Source organism: Urocitellus parryii, chromosome X (assembly GCF_045843805.1).
Source record: "Urocitellus parryii isolate mUroPar1 chromosome X, mUroPar1.hap1, whole genome shotgun sequence".
NCBI lineage: Eukaryota > Metazoa > Chordata > Mammalia > Rodentia > Sciuridae > Urocitellus > Urocitellus parryii.
Window position 1 is genome coordinate 49,824,644 of NC_135547.1, and position 26,909 is coordinate 49,851,552.

The 26,909-nt window shown below is 33.3% G+C and overlaps 1 pseudogene; it reads left to right on the forward strand.

Annotated features, from left to right (window-relative positions):
- On the forward strand, positions 1 to 26,759 carry LOC113177550 (superoxide dismutase [Cu-Zn]-like; annotated as a pseudogene).
- Positions 26,760 to 26,909: the final 150 nt, after the last annotated feature.

Consider the following 26,909-nt stretch of genomic DNA (forward strand, 5'->3'; position numbering starts at 1 on the left):
ATGACAGAGTATGGGAGAGCAGTGTCTGAGATTGGGGCCTCTGATGATTTTTATGACTATGACATGCTTGGTGCCTGGGAAAGTTTGTGTGCAAAAGTGCAGGATGCCTAGCTGCTATGGTAATACCCACCACGAGTAGGCTCCATGATAGAGTCTTTATGATAGAGTCTTATCACCCTTGACCTTGATCTTAGACGCAGCTCCTGGGAATAATGGAACTCTCTTGTTAGACAGTCACAATGTTTCACAAAGCTCCACTGCTCCTGAACCTGTCCACATAAAAGTATTTTTAAACAATGGACTTTCTTGAGAACTAAACAAAGCTCCTAACATTGCACATTGCAACTATAGTATGTAACTGAGGAATAAGCTTCATAATGTTGCTAACTCTGTAACCTGCCTAATGATGCAATCAACAATAATGTCCTACAGATGCCACTGACCTAATGTAACCTATTGATATAAATAAAGCCATCAGCTAAGACGAGCAAGCCATTTTGCCTCTGTACCTTGTTTCTCTCTCCTTTTGATTTCTTTACATTTAAGAATTTTTTCTTACTTTTATATACACTCTGTATCTAAGTATTATCACATGCTAGCTGTAGAAAATAAATAGTGTTTATATTATATATATATATATATATATATATATATATATATATATATATATCATAAATCACAAATCCACTATAGTTAGTGTTCCTGACAGAAATAAGACAAAATAATATAGGAAAAGCAAAAGCCTAACAAAAAAAAAAAAAAAAAATATATATATATATATATATATATATATATATATATATATATATCACTCACAGTCTGTTGCAGCAACAATCTAAAGGGTCTTGGCTTAAGCTCGTGGCAACTTTGGAGTCTCCTACATGGTGCTGGATTGATCAGTCTATCTATCTATCTAGCCCATGTGATATAAATTGACTACTCTTACAAAATTTTTAAAAACACAAAAGCTGATAATAATCTGTGTATGTGTGTGTGTGGGGGGGGGTGTGGTATTTATATGTGTATATTTATAGATTACCAATATTCTAATTAAGAAAACTTGAGACAATATTACAGAGAAGCAAGACTAGAGATTGGAAAACTCAACTGCAAAATACCCGGATTACTACAATAAAACAATAATGAGAAAAAGAGAGGGAGAGAAGAAGAGAAAAAGGGAGAAATAATGTTGGGGAAAGAACCCAAATATGAAAGCATCTAAATGTTTGAAGTCTTAGAGTAGATATTGCCAATCAAAATGGAATGATACTATTTGGATGAAAACTTGAAAAGTCTTTAAATATTATAATAAAATGAGATAAATAAGAATGTTGATTGGATATTTGTTAATATTTACACATTATTTTTAGTACTGCAAGAGTGATAATAGGATAGTTTGCATTTTTTAAAAATACTTTCATCTTGCAGATATAGATACAAAAATAATTTCACATGAAATTGTACAGTGTCTTAAAACAATATAGCAAAAAGCAGAAACTAATTGTCAAAGTTCAGTAACTTATATGAAGTTCCACATCTATTGTAAAGCTGAGATTTTAACCCAAGGAGTCAAACAATAAATAGATCCTTGTGTAGTTCCAAGTAAGGAAAAGGGAGTGAGAAAATGGCCTACTAGCATTATCATATCACTAGACTAACATCATGTCAAACTGGATTCCATGTTGAAACCTGAAAAGGGCAGTTTAACATTGGAGAATAATCAAATGATATAATCTATAACAAATAAGGCAACTATATATTTGGTGAATATGCCAGATATATCTGTCCTCATTCAAAAATGAGTGTTATAAAAATAATAATATGTTGTAGTCTATAAAATAAATCTACTAACATTAAGGAATCTTTTCCACTTAAGAAAAATAAGAACTATGAAAGTTATCTGCAAAAAAAAAAAATCAAAAGAATATATTAGACTGCAATGTTCTGTTCTCCATAAAATAAACAAAATTAAAAATACTACAAAAAAACTGTTTCAAATGAGAAGAAAAAGAGACATATACTTAAAGATTAAATAGAAAATAAAATCTCTAGCTGAATTGAAATCTGTAACAAATTGCTGAAGAACACTTCAGAAGCTTAAAATGATTATGAGTATCATGACACATTTCCACAAACTAGAGATACTTTTTCAGAATATGGAGGAAAATTATGAGCAGAAAGAGCATAAATCGCACATCCACTATAGAGAGTTAGTGTTCCTTACAGAAATGAGACAAAATAATATAGGAAAAGCAAAACCCAAGCAAAACCCATGAATTTTTTTAACAATTACAAATTTGGTATAAGTCAAATTGATAAAAATTGGTCAATGAAATTATATATGCAAAAAGTGGATAAGAGAAAATATTTAACATTGGAGACTGGGTTTGTAGCTCAGTGGTAGAGTGTTTATCTCCCATGTGTGAGGCACTGGGTTCAATCCTCAGCACCACATAAGAAGAAATAAAAGATATGGTATTGTGTCCATCCATAAATCAAAAAATATTTTTTTAAAAAAGAATATATTTAACATAGAAGTATGTGAGTACTGCAAACTATAATATGAAAGTAACAGATGTACTTTTGATCATCATAATAATTGATTTTCTAAAACATATCAAAATGTGAATTATAAATCCTAATGGTAGCTCATATAAATTGATATGATTGAAAGCCTATGGTTGTAAGATACAAATATCATGATATAATTTGGTAATAAAGTCAGACATATATATATATATATTTGTCTCAGCCCATATATTAGTCTCCAAAACATTCTTAATTGATATTACATAAACAATAGCACTATATACTAAAAATTGGTCTTTGAGATTTTCTAAATTTTATTTTTGACAGATAATAACTATAATTATATTTATGTGATAGAATGTCATGTTTCAATACTTAGAGTGTCATTGAGACTTTTAGATAAAGTATGCAGCTTAGAACAGAAATTCATCTTTTCTCATACATGAAATCTAGAAAACAACCTGACATGGGAGTACAAAAGAGACTGTTATGGAAGTGTAAAGGGATAGTCAGTGAGAGGCAAGGAGAAAGTAAGGAAGAATAATGTTGACTTGATATGATCAAAGTAGGTAAACTGCAAGTACAAATATGACATAAAGAAACCTATTATTCTGTATAATTAAAATGCACTGAAAAAATTTCTCCACTTAATTTTTTACAAATGGAAACTGAATTGAAATTTTAGTAACAGAAGAGCAATGCTTAAATGAAAGTCTTTAACCCATGAACTCCCAAGATTTCAAATTCTGTGAATATTTCAACAAAATTGAACATATATGTGTGTGTGTTCTAGGTTATTATTTCCAACCTATTTCAATTCTGTATACACACACACACATATGTATGTTTTTAATTGTATTGTTTAATTTTATTTTATATTCCATGTTATATTTAGGTTTTCATATGTGTTACACATCTGGAATTAGAGGACAAAATGGGTTAAATATATCAATCACAGAAATAAAATATAGTTAAGATTCTATGACTTTCTCTGTAGGTTTCACTTTGGACTATCTACTTCAACAAAAAATATAACGTCATTTCTGTTTGAGCTAAACAAATGTCCAGTATGTTTGGTGTTTTAGTTAGCTTTTTCACCGCTGTGTCTAAAGGACCCAACCAGAAAAATGTAGAGGAAGAAAAATTTATTTAAGGGTTCACAGTTTCAGAGTTCTCAGTCCATATACACCCAACTCCATTCCCTGGGGCTCCTGGTGAGGCTGAACATCATGGAAGAAGAGTTTGGCAGAGGGAAACAGCTCAAATAATGAACAGAAAGCAGAGAGAGAAAGAGATTTCTATTTGCCATATACAAATATATACTCCAAAGCCATGCCTTCATGCCCCTCCTCCTCTGATCATACCCCACCTACCTTCAGTTACCACTCAATTAATTCCACCAAATGAGTAACTCACTGACTGGGTTGAGGTTCTCATAACCCAGTAATTTCTTCTCTGAACCTTCTTGTAATTTCTTACATGTGAACTTTTTGGGGACCCCACATATCCAAAGCATAACATTTGATATAAACTCTGAATTGATACATTTCCTTTTATTAAAAAATAATATTTGTATTGTTTGTTTCCTCTGAAAATTAATTTTCACATTCTTTGTTTGTTTGTTTGTTTGTTTTCATTCTGAGTAATTACATACATTAGACAAGCATTTGAGCCACAATGCAAAGGTCACAATTTACAGAATTCTGTTAACAGTAGTATTTTCATTCATCTTTATGTCTTATCATAAAATATATTCATCAAAAGCTTCCAGGCTTTAGTAAAATATTAAAAGTTTTATTTTATACCACTTTTCTTTATTTGTGGATACTTTACACATATTTTTCAATTTTAGCAATTATAGCCCTTAGATTGTGAGGATGATTATTTATTCATTCTTGATATTCATTTGATTAATGTTAATGACAATTATTCTACCAAAACCAATTTAACTACTTAAAAAAGCATATTTTGAACTATGGACTGTACATGCTATGTTATAAGTTATAGGATTTTATTAATGTGAAGTAAGTACATTCCTCCTTATTATTCACAGAGATTGGATTATATGTAACTAAAACCCCTGGACAAAATAATGAAAGCTACTACAAGAGTAATATAAAAATAAACATATAATGAATGTTCAAATTATATTATGTATATGTAAAAGATAATGCACTATTCTGTGTAATTGTTATGTACCTCTAAAATATTATATATATATATATATATATATATATGTATATATGTATATATACACATATATCTGTGTGCAAATACATATATATAGGCAGACTGAGCAGGAAAATGAAACTTTCTATGATTATATAAGAGTGAGTTTCCTGTGTGTTGTTTTGTGTTTTATTTTTATTTTATTTTAATTTGCCTCTAATACCTTCCAGTTTAGATTACCATATGTACTAAAATCATAAACAATAAAAAAAGACAAAGGAAAAAAAAACCTGTCTTTAGTCAAAAGAGTAAAATTAGCACCCCATATGAGAAATAATTTGTGTGTTTTGCTGTTGTTATTTTTGTTTGTTTATTTTATTCTCCAGACCTTTCCCAAGAATGTAGCAATGATCAGATGAATATATCTGTGTCAATTTGTCTCTCTGTTTTCTATTCAATTCCATCAATAATTATGTCCTTTTTTATGCCAATACCATACTGTTTTCATAACTATTGCTCTGTAGTATAATTTGAGATCAGGTATTGTTATGCCACCAACATCACTTACTGCTTAATATTGCTTTGTGTATTCTAGATCATTTATTCTTCCATATGAATTTTAGGACTTAAAAAAAAAATTCTGTGCTTCCTTTCATTTACTTAGTGAGATTTATCCCCAAGTGTTTTTGGAGGATACATGAACAGAAATCTTTTCCTGATTTCTTTCTCAACAGACTCAATGTATTATTGGAAAGCAACTGACTTTTGTAGGTGGAAAATGTATACTGATACATTGTTGAACATGTTTATAAGCTCTAGAAATAGCTTGTTGGAGTGTTCTGGGTCTCCCAAATATAGAATCATGTCATAAATAAACAGAAATTTTGACTTATTTTACTAACTGCATTCCTTTAATTTTGAATCACAGTGGTGAGAACGAACATCCTTCTCTTGTTCCTGATTTTCTAAGAAATGCTTTCATTTTTTCTACATTCAGTAGAATGATATATGTTACTTTGTCTTATACAGGCTTGAGGTACATTCCTTCAACCCAAGTATTCCTACTGTTTTTAACATGAATGGGTGCTGGATTACATGGAAAGATGTTTCTGCACTGATTGTGATGACTATATGATTTTAGTCCTTGATTCTACCTATGTGATAATTTATATCATTGATTTACATATGGTGAACGAAACTCATATCCCTAGAATTAAATTGATTTAATCATGGATTACAATCTTCTTACTTTTGTATGAATGTGGATGGCTGATATTAAGAATTTTTGCATCTACATTCATCAGGTATATTGAACTATACTGTTTTTAAACAGTTTTGGTATCACAGTGATATTGGCTTCATAAAATCAATTAAGGGGTGGTTTCATCCCTTTATATTTCCTGGAAAAATTTGTGTAATATTTGCATTCAGTTTTTTTTTTTTGTTGTTGTTGTTGTTTGGTTTTTTGTTGTTTGTTTGTTTGTTTTGGGTTTGTTTCATACCGAAAATTGAACCCAAGGACACTAAACCACTGAGCCACCTCCCCAGGCCTACTTTGTATTTTATTTACACAAAGAGTCTCACAGAGTTTCTTAGTGCCTCACTGTTGCTGAAGCTGGCTTAGAATTCATGGTCTTCCTGTCTCAGCCTCAAGAGCTACTGGGGTTACAGGCATGCACCACAGTGCCCAGTGGCATTAATTCTTCTTTAAAAGCCTGGTAGAACACATATGATACTCCTCCTGACCCTGGCATATTCTTTCATAGGGGTCTTTTTATTACTGATTTAATCTCTTTGTTTTGTATACAAATGCATGCAACAGTATTTTCACAGTTTTCTCAAACTATCAACAACATAAATATTTTGTACATAAGTGTATATAGCAGTTTTATTCATAACTTTCAGAATTTCAAAATAAGTAAGAAATCTTTCAAAACTGGACAACTGTGGTACTTCTATGCAATGGCATACTATTTTGTCAAAAATAAATAAATAAATAAATAAATAAATAAGGAACTCTTGAAACCCTCAATGACATGGAGAAATTACACAATTATGCGTTGTAGTAATTAAATAAGCACATGTTATATTTAAATTTTATATTATGTGATCCCATCTCTATAATATTCTAGAAAAGAGAAATAATTTAGAGATGAAGAAGAGAGGAGTGATATTAGTGCTGGGGAAAAGGCTTGGCTACAGGGCAATAGCATATGTAGAGTTTTTAGAATTAATTATCATTCTCTGTTCTGTATAATTTTTGACATTTGTGAGTACACACTTGTATACAAATGCTAAGACTCATAAAATTTACAATATAATTATACACTTTATTCCATGCAAATTATTTAATTTTTTAAAAAAAATATAATTCCATAATAAGAAAAAGAACACTAGGGGCTGGGGTTGTGGCTCAACAGTAGAGCACTGACCTAGAAAGTGCAAGATCCTGGGTTTCATCCTCAGCGCCGCATAAAAATAAATAAATAAATAAAGGTATTGTGTCCAACTACAACTAAAAAATAAATATTTAAAAAAGAAAAAGAATGCTATATTTGGTATTCAACTTTATTTGTATTAGCTATAAGGAAATTTGGATAAACCATTCAACTATGAATGACAAAAAAAATCTGAGATTATAAATCTGTCACTTAAACATACTGGGGAAACCAAAAAAGGCAAGGACGATTAAAAGTAATAGGATCTGAAAGTAAAAGAACTAAAAACAGGAATCACATTTTTAGATTTTTTTTTTCTTTTTTTAAAAAAGTGACAGATGATTCTTATGGGGTTGTTCATAATCTAAAAAGCTAACAAGTACAATCTAGACACTTCATGTTATTTTGACTGAAACAAAGAAAGATTAAGTTGTTGGGGAAGGGAGAAGTAGAGTTTATATATCTTTGTGACTAAAGCTCATCTGTGACTCTTTTTAATGCCAATGTTTGTATGTGTAGTATCCAGATTTCAACAAGCTCATTATTCCTAAATGATAAAAACACTGCACAGGTTAGGAACAGAAGTGTTATACCTCAGCATAATAAGGTTGTGAAATGAACACCATATTGAATAGGGAAAAACTGAAGGCATTTACTCAAAGATCAGATACAATACAAAGGTGCCCATTTTCAATGCCCTGATTCAATATAGTACAATGTATTTTTACTAGAATAATTAGGCAATAGAAAGAAAATTATATTATCTCTGTTTGCAGATGATACAATTCTATTCATAGAGGAATCTAAAAATTCTATCAAAAGTCTATTAACCCTGATACATGAATTCAGTAAAGTAGCAGGATACAAAATCAATACACAAAAATTAGTAGCTTTTCTGTATACCAAAAGTGAATTTATTAAGAAAGAAACAATGAAAGCATTCACACTCACAATAGCTACAAGCTCATAAATACCTAGGAATAAGCTAAGTGAAATATCTCTAAAATGAAAATTACAACACACTAATGAAAGAAATTGAAGAAGACACTAAAATGCTGAAAGTACTCCTTATTCATGAATTGGAAGAATTGATGTTTTTGATATTTCAATACTACCCACAGTTTTTCATAGTTTCAATGCAATTCTCATCAAATTATTATTGACATTCTTCACAGAATTAGAAGAGACAATCCTAAAATTCATATGGAAGCATAAAATATCCCAAGTAATCAAAGCCATCTAGAAGAAAGAGAGAAAAGAGGGAAGAAATTAAAATGTCAGAATTTTAAGACACATTATAGTGCCATCATAGCCATACCAATGTTAGTCAAAAAGAGAGATGTTGTCTTGAGGAACCTATAATTTGGGCACTTTATGGTACTATTTATTAATGAAATAATGAAGACCATATTAGCCTAAGGATTCTGAGACTGACCACAACATCAGAAACATCTTGAGATTATTAGACCTATATTAATCCTACATAGCATTCTGTACCCATCCCTTACCAAGTTTCCTTTAAAAGAACTGGAAACCCTATGTAGTGATCATAGCAGGTCTGTGTAAGAATCACTCTTCAGAACTAAGTTTACTTTGAGAAGAAACAGTTACCCACTGAGCCAGTGAAATGGAATGTCTGTGGGGTCCCAGAGATGGGAATATATACAGGTTTCTGACCCCTAGAGAAGTTCAAATTCATAAAACTTGTCCCTTCTCTCAATAGCTCTTGGCTAAAACACCTTGGAATTTTGCTGTGAGATGTTGTGAATTCCTTTTCCAAAACAAGTCTACTATGCTAACTTCAGGTTATTGATCTGTTTAGCCTATAAGCTTATTAGGGTTGTAAAATTTTCCAAAAGCTAGGATTGCCAGTATCCTGTCTGATAGTGTTTTCTGAGGCTCTATCTTTCACCTTTATTCCTGAAGAGGAGAGACTCTCACTCCCACAGTTGTGGAGCCAATATGAGGTTACCAGGATATTTTGTTTCTCTTACTATGCTGTTGTCCCAGGTCTGTGGATCTTACAAGGTTTCTGTTTTTCTCCTATTGATTCCCTGTGTTTTCTCATGATAATTCACCTTAATACGCAGGTATAGACCTTTTGCTTTGATTCTTCTATGTGGAAGGACAAGTGAGCATTGTATGCCTCTATACAGCTATCTTGAAGAGTATTGTTCAAATTCTGAACAAGCTTTTTCAGTATTAGTCATGCTTCTTAGATACCAAAATCTGAGAAAATTATAATTTTAAATAACTAAGATTTATGGGTTCTGTACATACTTGTCTTGGAAGCATTTTCTGAAAAAATATAGGGTTTTGAGTTTAAGTATATAGATAATATGGAAATTTAGGATAGTAAAAATAACATTTTTAAAAGAAATTTTTAACAAGGTATTGGCATTATCATGAGTCATTGTTGGTGTAGCAAACCCTTGAATAGCCATAACTTTCTTATGCTCTTTTTTGGATCTACTAACAAACTGGAATACCTTGTAATTAATATTTTATTATTTAATCAATCAAGTACAATAAATGTAATAGAATTGAAAAAATAAAGCAAATATTCCTCTATGTATGGTCATTTATTATATATAAATATTTACATATTTTTCTCAGAAAATTACACATGGAAAATTTTTTACAGATAATTATTTTATTTATGTATTTATGTTTGTACCAGGAATTGAACCCAGAAGTCTTTAACCACTGAGCCACATACCCAGCCCTTTTTATATTTTATTTACAGACAGTGGGATTACAGGTGTGTGCCACTGCACCATGGAGTTTATTTTTTAAATCTTTTAATATGCCTTTTTAATTATTTGATTGCCTTAATATGATTATAATATAAATATCATAACAATTCACTGTGCATGCTAGATAAAAGAAAATGTGTTACAAAGATAGAAAGGATTAAGGCTACATTTACATGGTGTTGAATAATCAGCCTTATCTAATTTAATTTATATGATCAACACGTTAAGATATTCATTCTGTAATATGTTATATAAAAGGCAGAATACTTCTGAGAAAAATTTACAGTTTCTACTTGTTTTGTAAATTCAGCCTTAGACAATGTTTTGAGAATATATGCCTAGTACAATTTTCTTTATATTTGGATTTGTTCATCCACTAAATGAATATTATCTTAATAATATACTTGTAAAATGTCTATGACTGGGGATGTAGCTCAATATTAGAGTTCTTGCATAACATGTGCAAAGCACTGGGTTTCATACCCAACACTTAAAAAAAAGATAGAAAAATTAAGTAAAATAATTTCTTCGACAGCTCTATGTTTTAATAAAAGAATAGGTATTGTGAATGTATCAGCAAATGACTTTGGAAAATAATTATTGAGTAGCTCTTCTGTTTCACCATCTTATTAAATTCAAAAATATACTATATATAATATGTAAACAGTAGATATATTATATAATATATATATATACAAATATACTGTGTGCATGTATATATATATATATATATATATATACGCACACAGTATATTTGTATGTATAATAATCTCTTTATCTGTTTCACATTTGATGATTTTTAAGGAGCTGAAACTCCTTCAGTATTTCATTTAATATTTACTAATCAATTTTATTAATATAAGTAAAATTATTAAATATGTTGCAGTACATTATGAATCTAGAAGTACAAGCAAAGTTCTACAATATACAGGACACAGATAAAACTCCTTCCTTTTATGTGACTTAAATTATATACTTAACAAAAGTTCCCATTGAAACCCAATTCTGAATGAATGTAACTTTGATACTGGTTTCTTCATTTACATATAATTTTGTTACTTGGCTATTCAACAATACAAAGTTACGTTTGAAAAGTAGATAATGTGGGATTAATTTAGTAAAACTATGCATTGTTTAAGTCAATGAGCACTCTTCTCAGACAAAAAAAAATATTGATTGTGAAAATATTCTTAAGTGATTAAATGTCAGCAATTACATCCTGCCTAAGCATACAGGAAACACACAAGCCAATAAAAAAAAAAAAAAAAAAAAAAAAGTACTCCCTTAAATGTTATTTTGGCAGCAGGTAGTTTTTCCTGAGGAGAAAGAGAACTGGAAGGAGACAGTTGGCATAAACTGCAGGTGGCTGCTGAGGGGGAGGTGTCATTGGGGAAACACAGTAGGTGGCTTAGACTCCTGAAAAGGAGGTGACAGTTGGAGACTACAGCAGGTGTTTGTTATGAGGAAAACAAGCTCTTACTAGATTTGTAATTGATTTTCTCCCAGCATTTTCCCTGAAATATTCTGGTATTTGGTATTTTATTTGACACTACCAGAGATGCCTAAATATAATTATAAAGCCTAACTTTTTTAGACTAAACAAATTTCACCATCATTAGTTTTTCTACTGATTGACGCTAAATCTCAAAAATAGAATGTCAAAGATGGCGTTATATTTTTTCAATGAATTTTTAAAAATCAAAATTCCAAAAATTTTAAAAAATAAAGATTTGAATGTGAAAGAGAGAATAACAAATTTAACTAATCTTTAAGAACAGTGAAGCAAACAACTATTTACTACTCAAATTGTTTTTATAATAAACAAGTACCAAAGCATCATGACCATTTTCACTGTACATAAATTACCTATGTCGTGATATTTACTCATAATCTAATTTATAAAGATGCGAGATTTTTGTAGTAAACCTGAAGAGTTCTGATTATAATTTTTAAGACAATTCAAGTAGTTTTCGTGAGTAATGTTCAGATATTAAGAGATCAAAAGACTGAAAGTCTTTCACTAAACCAGCATCAAAGTGACAACATGGGCAATATTTCATTTTCAGATTTTTCCAATTTATTATAGGATATCAGTAGAAACCCAGAAGTTCATAGAATACTATGAGTATGCTCCATAAGTATGGACATTCATTCTTGAACAATTACTTATTCTGTTATGATTAATTCATTTTTCAGTTCAGATCAGCATCTAAAAATGGCAAATAGCAAAGAAAATGAGCTAGTGCAAGAACTAAGATCTGCCACTAACCAGCCACCTCCTTTACTGTTCTCTAAAAGCAGAGACTATATTATGAAATTCTAGCATGTAGAGGCAGAGGATAGGCTGTGATTTATATAAATTCTTATGTTATAGTTACTAAACAAAAGGGGTGTTTTCATCAGCTTTCCAATGCTATGACAATGTACCTCACATAAACAAAATAAGTAAAGATTGATTTTGACCCACTGTTTCATAGGTTTCAGTCCATGCTTTCTTGGCCCCACTGCTTTGGACCTTTGGTTTGACAGAACTTTGTGACAGGGAACACATTGTAGAGCAGAATTGCTCACATCACAGTGGCCAAGAAGGAAAAGGAGAGAGTAAGGAAGGACCTGCAGCCAAAATGTACCCTTCAAGAACATTTCCACAGTGACCTACTTCCTCCCATCTCCTGAAATATCCACTGCCTCTCAAAACAGCCATCAGCTGAGGGTCAAGCTTTCAACACATGAGGGACATTCCACATCCAAACAATAACAAGGGGACAGTATTTTGACAGTTTTCCTTGAGTAATCAGTGGTATTTCTGGATGACAATTTGCACCACAGTGTGTAAATATTCACCCATTTATATATAACATACAAATAGAAATTGGAAGAAGCAGAAATACGTCAAAAGGAAAGGAAGAAATAAAGAGGAAGAAAAAATAATGTACATTTTTATATTTTCATTCCTCATTCCATTCAAAATTTTTTGATAGAAGGGTGCTTCCATTAGTCAAGATGAATTTAGGGCTGGGGATGTGGCTCAAGTGGTAGCACGCTCGCCTGGCATGCGTGCAGCCCGGGTTCGATCCTCAGCACCACATACAAACAAAGATGTTGTGTCCGCCGAGAACTAAAAAATAAATATTAAAAAATTCTCTCTCTCTCTCTTTCTCTCTCTGTAACTCTCTCTTTAAAAAAAAAGATGAATTTAAATAGTCTAAAACAACATATATGACAAAATAATTGTTCTTAACAGTGATGTGGATGAAAATGCTTTGTGTGTTGTGTTTACAGATGAAGTAGTAAAGAAGAAAAGTACTATGCATGACAAATGTAAAGCTCTACATTTTCTAAAAGCTCTTACCATACATTTACTTTCCAAAAGCAATGTGCTTATAATGAAAAATTCACATATTTCAATAATTTTTCTTAGAAAATTGAAGGTGACTTGCAAAGAAGTAAAATATAATATGGGGACTTACATCTGTAGAGAGATTACTTAAAGCAATAGGACAAAATTACTATTCCTCAAGTTCTTAGAATATCAAGAGCACTAAATGACTTTTCATTTGTTTTACTCTGTGAGCTTCTCTTCAATGTGATGAATGCTTTCTACACTTCAGTAGAGATCATATTGGAAAAAGCCTTTGATGACTACAGTTTGTAAACGTGTCATGCTCAAAAATGGAATATGTGGTATTTAATTTAAATTAAGCATACTCATAAGCATACCAATTATATCCTTTTCACCAGAACAAAATGATATCTGCACTAGCATTGCACAATATATTCCAAAGGAGAACCAATGTCTCTACACTATAGAAAGCAAAAGGATTAATAGATGATATAATATCCAAATGGAGAAACAACTTTTTCTAAAGGTTATGTTTCCAAGTACAAAGCTTTGATTCTTAAAGGCAAATAAATTTATCATAGTGAAGTCACTAGAGTTATTTCAGGCATGCTGAAATTTACAAAAATATTATCATGTAAAGTATGAGAAACAGGTGTAGGAGATCAATTCCTCAGAGACTGAAGAGATAGAAATGACTCAGCATAGAAGAAATGTTTTTCTTCAAAGCAAGCAAATTAAAAATCCAATGATTCCCAAACTTTACAGCAAATATGGCAGTACTATTATATATTCATATTTGAAAATGTGAGTGTAGAGGGAAAAGGGAGAAGAGAGTTAATAGGAGAGAAAAGTGATATATCCCTTTAAAAAGTCAATAAATTTTCACCAAAAGACATAGCTTTATTTTAAATGCATATTCCACAAAACTCCCTTAGAGATAAACTAACGGTATAAAATTGGTTAAATGACTAAACCTCTTTGTACTTCAGTTTATGTACTTTACAAATAGGGATATCAGTGTCTATATGATAAAGTTTCTGATAGTTATAAATGAGATAATGCATACAAAGATTAGTACTTGTAATAATCAAGACCTTGGTACATATTAATTATTATTTCCTACAGCATGAAGTTATTGTCAAAGAATCTTTGGGAAAGGAAAATATGAGGCTTCAAAATAAAATATTAACTAATGGAGCATTTTGTTTTATGCATGATAGTTGCCATGCTAATATATAAAAAGAGCTTACATAATTTGATTTCTATATAAGCTCAAACTTGTTCTAAAATTGTATCATATTTCATCTTTATAAAGTAAGTTAAAATAAAAATGTCTGCCTTTTATTAAATGACATAGGAATTAAATTAAATTAAAGTTAGGCTTTCAGATAGTAGAGCTTCCAATAGGAAACCAACTAATGTGTTCTCATATATTATTCACTCATATTTTATTTTTTCTATACATAACACAGTCCCTATTCTATAGCTCACAAAGAAGGAACAAAAATAATTTAATTAAGTGGTAGTAATTTTCCCATTTCAAATCTATGTGTTTAGTTGTTGGCAATTTCACTTTTTTCATTTTACCAAATGGGATTACTTATGGATTCTTTTGTTCTTTTAAAATTAATTCTAAACTTGGCAATATTAAGATATCACCCCCTTTTCTTTTTAAAACAACTATATTCACATTTGACTGGGCAGATGGAACAGAAAAACTCTGATGGTAAAATGAGAATTTTTAAAGTGAGCCTGTTGGATCATTTTACTATAAGCCATATTTAGTGCCTGCAAACTAAGCACAGATTTAATAGCCTCAGTAATGCAGTAAGGTTCAAAAGTCAGCCAGAGTTTCCAAAACAGAGGAAGATTCAATATCTCCTGGCTTCTAGTTAGTTTTTACATTACTACATCATTTCTTAATCCTCCCACATTAGGGAAGAATGTATAGGGAATCTATTCATTCACACATACACATTTTGGTGTAGTGTGTATTTTGAATGGTCAGTGTTTTGAGGTCTTTGTCTATTTGTCTCAAGATAGAAAATGTTTTTATCCCTGGTTAAAGGAAATTTCCTTCCATCCCATTGTTTCCCAAAATTAAGAAAAAGCATTTTTATTTTTTATACAGGATTTAATTGCTAATGAAGAAAATACACACATGAAGAAACTACAATTTATGATGTAAAATATTTATGTCCATTCTTTTATTGTGTGCTTAACAAGTATTTGATTGAAATAAGGAAATTAAAAATACATGATAAGGAAAACTGATCATTCTAAACTACTCTCACATTCCTCATCCACTAACTCCTTAATTTCACTTTTTCAGATTAGAGTGAATAGAGAGTTATAGAGAATGGTTATCAAAGTATGATTCTATTAGTAAAATGCAGTTTTAATATTGAATATGTTTGATACCTCTGAAGTCACATCAATTTAATACCATTGGTAAATCATATATATATATATATATCTTTTGTTCCCATTTGCTTTATCTTCAGTGTGAATACTACAGCATAAAACTCAATACTTTGATTAAATTAATCATATCATTAAATCCATGCTTCTTGGCTATTTTTAAAATTTTTTAATTTTATTTATTCTTATTAGTTATATATGACAGAATAATGCAATTCAATTCATATTACAGAAATAGAGCACGATTTTTCATGTCTCTGGTTGAACACAAAGAAGTCACACCATTCGTGTTTTCATAGATGTACTTAGGGTAATGTTGTCCATCTTATTCGACCGTTTTTACTATCCCCATGCCCCAACTTTCCCTCCCTCCCCTTTGCCCTACCTAAAGTTCCTCTATTCCTCCCATGCTCCCCGCCCTGTCAGAAGCTGCCACACAAAAGTGAGCATGGACCCTTAGCCTTGAGCAATGGAGGTGTGGAGACTGGTTTCTGTTGTGCATGGAAACAGGTAGAACTCACCTCCACTCATAAGGGGAGGATGCCCTGGGAGTGGGCATCACCCAATGAGACTGGGCTACACTCCCCTGAAACCCAACCCCTTGACTCATTTGGGTTGAACTTTCTCGAATGTCTTTCTCCCCAAGAAACAGAGGATTTTAAGATGGCTTGCTCACTCTTTCCAATGGACCCTTAAGGTTGAGAGCCTTCCCTGGTTGCCTGGTTTCTGTTCTCGAGACTAAAAGGCTCAGGGGTCACTCTAGTTAAACTGGGCTAACTGGGCTGCATGAAATAACCACACAAGAGACACAAATACCTTTTTCTTTGAGGTTGCTGTGAAGGCTCCTCTGACCTTAAGGGTCTGCAGAAAGAGAGAGAGCTAGAGCACTCGCTGACCCCTTTTATTGAGGAGAAGCTATTCAAATGAGGCAAGGGGTCAGGCTTCAGGGGGCTGAGTCTATCTTCATGATGTCCACTGTCAGCAGGTTGACTGACACCTGGGTAGGCCACACCCAAGGGCACAGTAAGAGGAGGGGACACACACAAGGCACTTCCATGGAAGATTCTATCCTAAACAGGGCAAGGGGTTATATTACAAAGGAACAGGTGAACATAGCTTCACCCATGGGGCTGTAGGAAGACACACCCATTTCTGTGACTGAGGGCCTCAGCACCCAGCTGGGGAGTGTAACTCAGTCACCCGTAAGGTTGGCCTCCCACACCTGATTCCTGCAAACAAATGGTATTTATGTGTGTTTCATGCTTCTTTCACTGTGTTCTTAAGTTATTGGTGCAGCCAGCTCTTGTGAACCCAGCTCAGGTTGCCATCCTGACTAGCTGGTGATACTGCCCCATCCCCATTATGAATCAGCATTCTTATATCAGAGAAGACATTCAGCATTTGTTTTATGGGGTTTGGCTTACTTCATTGGGCATTATATTCTCCAACTCCATCCATTTACCTTCAAATGTCATGATTTTATGCTCTTTTAATGATGAGTAATATTCCATTGTGTATATATGCCACAGTTTCTTTATGCATTCATCTACTGAGGGACATCTAGGCTGGTTCCACAGTTTGGCTATCAGGAATTATGCTATGGACATTAATGTGGCTGTGTCCCTGTAGTATGCTGATTTTAAGTCCTTTGGGTATAAACCGAGGAGTGGGATAGCTGGGTCAAATGGGGGTTCCACTCCCAGTTTTCCAAGGAATCTCCATACTGCTTTCCAGCAAACAATTTAAGTATAATTAAATAAGCCTTAACCTTGGTGGATAGCAAATTTGGTTATTTAAATATCTGAAATATATCAGATATTCTTCCTTGTTTTTTGTCAATAAAGAGTATGTATGCAAAGGTGGAAAAACAAGTGCAATTCAATGTGATTAAGGGACTGAAAACTCATTTTTCCAAATATATTATTCATTCTAGGCTGTCTGCACTAGGGTCTGAAATTCCATTGACATCACAGTATAGGTTTAAAGGGTATTGCTTCCAGAATGCACTATATTTGTTAACATACAGATAGAAATCAGAAAGCAATATTATGGTATGATTTTGATTGTTAAATTATAAGTTGGTGGCATCTAGCACAAAACAGAGATAAGTGAAAAAATACTGATTATATACATTTAAATTGGGGTAGGGATGCAGAAAGAGAAATGTCTTGACCTTGGGTATTTGCCAGCAGGTGAAAAAAAAAGAAAAAAAAACCCTTAAACATCTGTAATGAAAGACCTAGGACAAACAGGAATAGCATTCATTGGAAAAAATTTTCCAGGTGTGTTTTCATTCAGATATACTTAAATATATGTAAATAGCAAAGTATGAATTTGGCAGCTACCTCACCACTTTAAGAATTATATCTATGCAGATGACTTGAAAAGTGTTACAGTATTTTACTTCACTTCTACTTGCAAACGCTTCCTCAAATTATCAGGTCCCAAAGGAATTTCATTTTCTTTCATTTACTACAAACACACACACACACACACACACACACACCCACACACACACATACACACACACAAGTATCATAAGTTAATCACCTATTTTTATCAGTACCACACCAAAGTTAACCTGAATTTAAATCATAGAAACATATTTTAGTATTTATTCTCTTTTATTCTTGACTTTCAAATGGTCTTAGCCAAAAGGCAAAGAAACAATATCCTATCTACAATGCCTTAATATTTCATCATTTGTAAAGTCTCTTGAATCTGATGTTCTGTCTTTATTTTAACTTATACTGTTTTTTTTTTTTTGACCCTGATTGAACTCTTGGACCCTTGACCACTGAGCAACATCCCCAGCCCTATTTTGTATTTTATTTAGAGACAGGGTCTCACTGAGTTGCTTAGCACCTTGCTTTTGTTAAGGCTAGGTTTGAACTCGCAATCTTCCTGCATCAGCCTCCCAAATCACTGCAATTACAGGCATGTGCCACTGCATCTGGCATGGCTTTTTTTTTAGTCAACTTTGCATCACCGCATCCAAAATACCTGACTAGAAAAACTTAGAGGAAAATAAGTTTATTTTGACTTATGCTTTCATATGTTCAGTCCATGGAGGGACAACTCCATTACTCTGGGTTCAAGGTGAGCCAACACATAGCAGAAGGGAATTGTGTACTAGTGCTGCTCTTTAAATTGCAGCCAGAAAACACAGAGTAAAAGAATAGAAGAGGCTGAAAAAAGAAGATCGCTTTCAGGGCATGCTCCTAGTGATCAACCTCCTCCAGCCATGCCCCATATGCCTTCACATAAAATTAGGTTGAACAGTTTATTTTAAATCTTTCAAAATCCCATCATTTCACATCTGAATGTTCCTATATTCACCGAGGAGCTATTGAAGGACACCTCATTTCCAAACTATTATGTTCCACCCATGGCCCCCAAAAGCTCATGTCCATCCCATAATGCAAAATTCATCTGTCCATCTCCAAGAGTTTCATAGTATTTTTTTTTTATATGAGGGATTAAATCCATGGGTGTTTAACCACTGACCCACATCCTCAGCTATTTATTTATTTATTAGAGATAAGTTTTCACTAAGTTTCATAGAACAGCTAATGCTGTTCTTGAATTTTCAATTCTTTCAGCCTTCTGAGTCACTGAGACTACAGACATGCACCACCATGCCGGGCTCATACTCTTTACAGTTAAAGCATTATCCCTAATTTCAAGTTCAGAGTCTCATCTGACACTCAAGACATTTTTTTTTTCTGTGAGTCCCTGTAAAACTCAAAAGCAAGTTATATATATTCAATATACTGTGAGACAGAGTACTTGTTTAGAAAAGGGAGGAATAGGAGCATAGATAGAAGGGATGGGGTCAAAAGAAGACTGAAAATCAGATGTTCAAATAGATCCCATAACTCCATATATAACACGTAGGATACAGGGTGGTGAGATGTGTGCTCCAAAAGTCTTGGGAATTTCCTTCCTTTTGGCATTTCCAGGTATAGCTCATATGGATTTACATTTAGCGTGAATCTTCTCTGTATCCAGCTGCTTTCATCAGTAAATAATCCTTACTGGCTTCTCTTAATTTGTGAGGATTCTTATCCAGCTTCAACTTCACCTTAATATCTTTATTCATCACCTACTCATGGGAAGCCCACAGGAATTCTGACCCTGCTACACTTTTCCTGGCCTTCCTGATGTTCCTTTGAAATCTTGGTAGAATCTTCCATGACTACCTAACTCCAGCATTCTGCATTCCTGCAGAAGCAGCACCATGTAAACAATGTCATGGTCTGCCAATAGCTTGGGCAATATTCGAAGCCAGTGTAAAAATGGTTGTAGTATCCCCTGAGTGTATTGGGATGGGTTATATGTGGTGAAACAAATTCCTACACCACCCCCCACCACTATGGAGTTTTCCCTTACATACCCTTGAGGCTACAATGAGTATGATCTTGCAAATTCTTGATATTCCTCAAGCCATTTTTTCTACTGTCTCTATGCAAAACCCTTAGATTACCTTTAATAGCTATAATCTCATCAATAACCACCAATTCCTTGACCACAAATTTACATGCACTTTTCTTGTAACACTACAGTAATTTTAAATCTTTTGTCTCTGATTTCTGCTCCTGAATCTCATTGCAAATTTGGCTAAAATCTGCCAGAAAATCCATGCCACAGACTGAATGCTATGCTGCCTCAAAATTTCCTCCAACAAACCAATCAGTCCATCAGTTTATAAGTCAGCATCACACAAAATATCAGGACATGGAAAAATGTAAACAAGTTCTTTACAAGAATATAGCATCAATGGTCCCCATTCCCCCTCTGAAACCCCATTAACACAATTCTTTACTCTCTGCATTCTTATCAGCGTTCTGATTTTCTGAGGTTCCAGAAGAATTACCCATTAAGTTCTTCCTATAACATTCTAAGCCTATTCCAGCTTGCATCTCCTAGGTTTTGCAACCTATTTGTGTAAACTATGGCCAAATCCAAATGTTTCTGAACTACATGATCAGGTCAGTCATAGCTATGATCTCACTTCTCAGTATCAATTTCTGTTTTATTCATCTTTGAGTCACTATGACCAAAATACCTGACAAGAAAAGTTTAGATGAGGATTTTTTATTTTGTCTCAGTTTCAGAGATTCAGTTTATGGTGTGTTATTACTTCAGATCCAAGCTGAGGCAGAACATTATACTGGAAGGTTTTTTTGAAAGAGTGCTGCTCTGTTCATTGTTGCCAAGAAGGAGAGAGAGAGAGAGAGAGAGAGAGAGAGAGAGAGAGAGAGAGAGAGAGAGAGAGAGAGAGAGAGAGAAAGAGAGAGAGAGAGAGAAAGAGAGATAAAGTGCCTACAAGAAAGTTGAACTCTTCAGGTTACACCTTCAGTGACCCATTTCCTTCAGCCATGCCTCACCTGCCAACAGTTACCACCCACCTGGTTCATACAACTAGGACAGACTGATTTTGTTATAGCTTTCATAACCATATCATTTTATCTCTGAATATTCATTAACATGGAGGTTTTGGGGGAACATCTCATATCCAAACTATGAGCAATTATCAAGTCTTTTATTAACTAAATAATTCCTTATAATCTTTCCCCATTCATCTGTCTGAAGCTGTTAACATCAGCATCTTTTTAAAATAGCACCACTAAAGGTTTGGTTTTCTTAGGCACTAGCTATATAGTGGGCATGCTAAAGGTCTTACCAATATTATTACATTATTTGTTAAATTTCCCTTATGAGATAGAACTATTATCTTGATTTCATTGATGTAATTCTAAGCCTTATAAAGTGTAGTCACAAAACTATAAACAGTGGAGAAAATATTTGAACTCAGACTCTTTGATTTCAGAAAAAAAGTAACCTTATCAACTATGTCACACTGTTTTGTGAAACAGTTTCAACATACTAATTCCAGCACATGCCCACCTTGGAAATTGTATAAGACATCCTTTCATGGGCAGCTAATAAATAGTTTACATTTATTGTCAATCCAATGTTGGGGATTGTTTTATTTAAACTTTATAATTGCCATATAAGTTAAATTTGAAAATACTTTCAAAAAATAAAATTGACACAATTATATTCATGTTGTACAATTTAATTTTTGATGCATGTATATTCATTCTATAATAATCAAATCAAGTTGGTCACTATATTGATCACCTCATTTATTTGTCACTTCTTTTTGGAGTAACATCAAAAAGTAACCTTTCTTTAATTATTTTGAAATATACTACACCTTATTATTAAGTATTATTATTCTACTATTCAACAGAACAACATTACTTTTTCTTCCTAAATTGTAACATTGTACATGTTGATGACCCCCTTTTCATTATTCTTCATTTAATCACTCACCAGTCTCTGATAACCACTCTTCTACTCTTCACTATGCAACCAACAGGTTTTTTTTTAGATTTTGCATATGAGTAGGATTATGTAGTGTTTGTCTTTCTGTTTGACTTACATCACTTAATATAATGTCCTCCATATTTATCTATATTGTCATAAATGACAGAATTTCATGATTTTTATTATTGAATACCTTTCTATGGTGTAGATGTATCCCATTTTCTTTATCCATTCATCTGTTATTGGATATTTGGGTTTATTTCATTTCTTGGCTACTGTGACTAGTGCTTCAATGAACAGGAGAGTGTTCCTATGTTTTTGATTTATCAATTCCATTTCCTTTGGATGGATATCCACTAGTAGTAGTTTTGGATCATGTGACAGTTCTATTTTCAATGTACTAAGAAACCTCCATATTGTTTATTAATTTACATTCCCAACACCAGTGTGTAATTGATTCCTTTTCACCTCATTCTCATTCTCATGAGTACTTACTTGTTTTCTTTTGTCCTGTGGTAATAGTCATTCTAAGTAGAGTGAGCTGGTGTCCCATCATAATTTTTATTTTAATTTTTCTGCTGAGTACTGATACTGAATACTTTTTGTTTTCCTTTTAAGATTAATGCTCTCTTTTCTATAAGAGTTAAACATGTAGTTGGAGTATCCTAATATGTAACAAAAATGTGTTTGCTGTAATCTAAACCATGTGGTTGAAAGGTACCCATTTAGAGGCCCCTCCCGAACATATCTTTGTCTTCAGTCTTCTAATCATAATGCCTATGGTGTAGTGAGCGATCCAAATATAACTATAGCCCTTTCTCTTGCCCTCCCCAATTCTATATTAGTCAGTCATGTAGATTATAATCCTGAACTCCTCCTATTAAAACAAGGGACAGTTCTGCCTTAGGGTTAAAATCCTGGGCAGATTTTCTGCCCAATGTGCTTGCTTACCATAGTTTTTGGTAGAAGCAGTAAAATATGTCTTGCTGAGTAATTTTTGAGTAAGCATCTGATATCTTATGGGACCCCAATATTTCTAACAATTTTCGATTCTATCTGGAATAATCACATTACTCAGTAACCCCTCCTTAGTGGAGACATGTCCCAGTGCCTTGTAGCAGTTGCTTCAGAGTGGGTGGGGGGAAATGCAACCCCTGAGGCTGACTGTGGGAGGCCACTGAGTTACACTTCCCAGCTGGGTGCTGAGGCCCTCAGTCACAGAAATGGGTGTGTCTTCCTACAGCCCCATGGGTGAAGCTATGTTCACCTGTTCCTTTGTAATATAACCCCTTGCCCTGTTTAGGATAGAATCTTCCATGGAAGTGCCTTGTGTGTGTCCCCTCCTCTTACTGTGCCCTTGGGTGTGGCCTACCCAGGTGTCAGTCAACCTGCTGACAGTGGACATCATGAAGATAGACTCAGCCCACTGAAGCCTGATCCCTTGCCTCATTTGAATAGCTTCTCCTCAATAAAAGGGGTCAGCGAGTGCTCTAGCTCTCTCTCTTTCAGCAGACCCTTAAGGTCAGAGGAGCCTTCACAGCAACCTCAAAGAAAAAGGTATTTGTGTCTCTTGTGTGGTTATTTCATGCAGCCCAATTAGCCCAGTTTAACTAGAGTGACCCCTGAGCCTTTTACTCTCCAGAACAGAAACCCGGCAGCTGACAGTGAAATCTAAACCAAAAGTTGATTGTCAATGCAGGGAAAAGGCCCAAGCAAGCATCAAGGCAACCAGGTAACTGTGTTCATGGACCAAGGTAAGAAAATCTACTCTCAAAAATAATATTTCCTTGGTGGTTTGGGAATAACCTGAAGGCTATGTGAGTGTAACTGAGATGCAAGTGTAAGAAACCTCCAAAATGAGGGGTTGAGACTTTTCTAGGAAACAGGAGACTATGCCCAGGGAAGTGGGATGGGGAAGAATGCAGGAAACCTCAAGTTCATGTAGTTGAGACTCTAAGTTAAAAAACAAAACAAAACACTAAAACTCTAAAGAAAGTGTAGAGCAAGACAGCAAGAGTATGCCAGAGGAAAAGACACCAAAATTCCCCAGAAACCCCTCTGGACCTTATGTTAAAATATTGGAAAGATAGTTCTAGGATGAATGGGTAAAAGAATTCAAAGTTGATAAAATACTTTTGTTGTGTTTGAACCCAGGAATCTATCCTAAAGCCTTCAGTATTCTGGCTCAAACTTTTGGCCTCTTCAAGGCCAAAACTCCCTAACTTCTGCCTCTAGGAATGATGACAACAATGAGGGGAGAGAAGAATCTAAGCCAGCTTCAGTGGCTCCCACTCTTCCATCTGCTCTGTGTCCTTCACTGCTAGGCTATAGAAGGAATTAAAACAATGTCAAAGGATATACAGATTTTATTTTCTGGGGAGGAACAAGGGATGATCTGAAGAGCAACAATGGAAACTTGGGAGTAAATACAGCCATGTCATTTTTTTTCCCCAAAACCTCTGTCTTGTTTTTGTTCATGGATTCTGTTGTAAATTTTGTTCTTTGCACCTAAATTAATATGTTTTGTTCCAATTAGTCTTTTTTTATCCAACTGGAGTTTTTAGTCCTCTGTTTTTCCTGCTGTCTTATTCAGAGGCCAATTATTCAAGAAAAGCCCACAAAACTTTTGTTTCATGTTAGTTTTTATGTATGTTTGTGAACTCCTGTGTATTTTATGTTGAATATACATGTGCTTATGTCTGTCATTTACATGGTATCAAAATTGTCATAGATAAATGAGAGCTGATTAAAAAAAAAGAAAAGAAATTGCTCCCATTTCTGTTAGTTCGTGGGACTTAAAACTTTAAGAAAAAGTTCAACTTAAGTTGGTTAAAAGATAAAAGCCTTGAAATGTTAATTAGGATTTTCTTCATGGGTAACCTTAGGTAAAAATGGGTAAATTAGACTAACATAAATGAGAATGATTTGCAAAGTTAAAATACAAAAGCATCACATGCTAAATATAAACTCACATACTCTTGGCTTCTTAAATTCTGTAAAATAACATATATTTGAGTATATTTAGTGTGATTTTATGAACTGGGAAATAAAAAGGCAGTATAGGATTGCTTTGTTTCTGGATTTTCACTAAAAGTAAGACTATTAAGACTTAAAATTCCAACTGGCATAATTCTACATGCAAATAGTACAAAATGTTCAGCTATGTTTTGATTAAAGTACTTTAAAAAGTATTTTATCTTATAAAAAGGAGTAATTGACAGAAATATTCAGAAATTGTATAAGGTTTCAAAATGTAAATTTAAGATTTACCAACTAAGAAAGAGGTATAAGAAATTGTTTTGTATGGTAAAGTGATACTCTTGTGCTAAATTTCAAGGCAGAAAAGAAGACAAAACTAAGGATATAAACAAGTTATAGAGGGCCTAATAAGTTACACATGATTTGTGGAGAATAAATCTCTGTGTGTGATTAGGATGATTATAATTAGCACAATCATTTGAACACATTTAAGGTACCCTCCCACATCAATTTTAATGTACTGATAGAAACCAAAATCTAATTCTCTATATATTAAAGTAACAAGGTTTTTTAAAACATTGATTTGTTCTTGTCTATAAAGATAATTTTTGTGCCCATTAGTGTTTATTATTGATAAAAATATGTCTTAAATAATTAGGGTTTGTACCTGTTTAAAAGTATTTTAAATAATTCCTTCATAACTGGTTAAATAACAACTGTTACTTTAGGTTATTACATAGTTACCACTGTAATATGTGTGTATATATATATATATATATATATATATATATATATATATATATATATATATAGTGTGACTATATATATATATATATAGTCACACACACCTGAGATCTAAATATGTTTCTCTGAGTTTATCTGTTATGTAAAAGATTGTAAAAATGAAAGCTATGTAGGTTTAATACAGGCTAAGTGACCAGTTAAGTACTCTCCTTTATACATTGTATCTGACATAAAAAGGGCTACATTGCTACTTAAAAACCTGGTGTGTGTGTGTGTGTATTTCATTAGTATAAAAATGAGTTACATCAGATAAACAGTCTATTTCTGATCATCAACACTATTTCCTAAACATGTAAGAAAGTTATCTGTATTTTTGAAAGAAAATAAGAGCCTGGTTTGTTTGAATATTGACAATATGGAACATGTAGACATTTTGCCAACTTTTCCACATACACAAAACAAATATTAAAATCTTTCTTAATACCAGTGTCTCCTGCAATGTTGCTCACAGCTGCCTTAGCACTCCTTTGGGTGGGACTGGCATGCTCCTCTAGCACATTATAGCAACAAGTGTTGTGTGCTTGCTGAAGGGTGATGCCCAATGCAGGGCACCCTCCACTACAAACAGAAGGCAAATAAAGTTGTAGTTTCAAGATGCATTACAGAATTGGCTGAGGGCCAGCATGGATTCCACATCCATCAGTTTGGAGATAAATGAAGTGAGGACCTACAATGTACAAGTTTGTACCTCTACAAGTGTAGGTCCTCACTTCAATCATCAATCCAAAAAAAACATGATGGGCCAAAAGATGAAGAAAAGCACATGGGAGACCTGGGCAATGTGACTACTGACAAACATGATGGGGCCAATGGGTCCATTTCAGATTCTTTGTTCTCACTCTCAAGAGAGCCTTCCATCATTGGCCACATAATAGTGGTCCATGAAAAACAGATGACTTGTGCAAGATTAGAAATGAAGAAAGTACAAAGACAGGAAATCCTGGAAGTTGTCTGGATTGTGGTGTAATTGGAATTGCACAGTAAACATACACTTCCATGTGGTCTGAGTCCCAATTACTCATCTGTTATTCCACTAGTTGTAGAAATTTAACTTGAGGTAATATTATTCTTCCCTAGTGCCCCCCGCCTTCTTGTGAATTAGCATCCACATATTTGAGAAACCATCTGGCCTTT